We start from the raw sequence: 965 nt of genomic DNA, 5'->3' as shown, positions 1-965 counted from the left end.
GCTGCCGCCGCCGCCGCCGCCTCCGGGAGGGGGCGGGAGCCGGCTACAGCTGCAAACCGCGGCCCCCACCGCCAGGGCCCTGGCGCGGGCTGCGCTGCTGCAGCGGGAGGCAGCGGCGAGTCGGGCTCCGTGATTTACACCCCAAGCATCGGCAGCCGCCTGCTCCCCCGGGAGGCCTGGACTCAAGCCCTACCTGAGGGGATCTACGGTGCGGGACGGAGCCGGCCCCGGGGCCTGGCGGCATCCGCGCCGCGCACGCAGCACGAGGCGGGCAGGAGACAGGCGCGGGCGCCCCCGAGCTCTGCTCCGCTTCCCCTTCTGCCAGAAACGAGAGAAGCGCCCCCGGGAAGGTCAGAGCCGCGGCTGCTGGCCTGCGGTTTCCCTGCTGAACGTCTGGTGGACCCTTTCTTCCCCTCGGGCCCGGTTCCCCGGCCCTGCACCTGTGCGGGTCCTGTCTCGGGGCAGGCTGAAAGCAGCTGGTAGTTGGCACGAAGGGCCATGTGCAGGGAGGGGCGCTTCTGCCACAGGCTTCACAGGGGCAGGGTCCACCCATCAAGCAGTCAGGGCTGGGCACTGAGGCTGGCCCCTTTTGGATGTTTACCTCCCTCGGTCTTTGCAGGATTCAGGATCAGGAAGGGGAAAAAACATCCCACAGGAGTTACCTGTGTGGTTGGTCATCCTGTTCCACTCCAGCAAACACCCTTCAAAGCTGGGTCACATGGCTCATGCGACACCAACGGCCTGTCTTACCCTGACAGGGAGCCCAACTGCACCCCAGCCAGAACCAGTATTTTGTGGTGTAGGCTGCCCACACAAATGTCTAGGTTTTGCATAATAAGAAAACTCAGTGCCAAAGCAGGAGACCCAGTGACCTCTCTCAAATAACTTGTTAAATTGGCAATCAAAAACAGTCATTTTTATTCACTAGCAGAGAGTCCATTAACTTACAGAAACTGGGATGTATA

At 62.4% G+C, this 965-nt stretch overlaps 1 protein-coding gene across 7 annotated transcripts in view; it reads right to left on the bottom strand.

Moving 5' to 3' along the window:
* PPP1R9A (protein phosphatase 1 regulatory subunit 9A) overlaps nt 1-547 on the bottom strand; it is a 238,152-nt gene extending 237,605 nt beyond the window's left edge. For 2 of the 7 annotated variants that reach the window (XM_019533495.1, XM_019533506.1), the window contains exon 1: nt 441-541. The gene's annotated coding sequence lies outside the window, so the exon portion shown is untranslated. Of the gene's footprint in view, nt 1-193; nt 266-440 lie in introns of those variants that run through there. The other 5 variants (XM_019533470.1, XM_019533487.1, XM_019533524.1 and 2 more) reach the window with 5 other exon arrangements.
* Between the last annotated feature and the right edge of the window lie 418 nt (nt 548-965).

The sequence above is a fragment of the Crocodylus porosus genome, unplaced genomic scaffold, assembly GCF_001723895.1.
Source record: "Crocodylus porosus isolate Cpor-Errol unplaced genomic scaffold, CroPor_comp1, whole genome shotgun sequence".
Lineage (NCBI taxonomy): Eukaryota > Metazoa > Chordata > Crocodylia > Crocodylidae > Crocodylus > Crocodylus porosus.
This window is presented reverse-complemented; position numbering and strand designations above follow the sequence as displayed.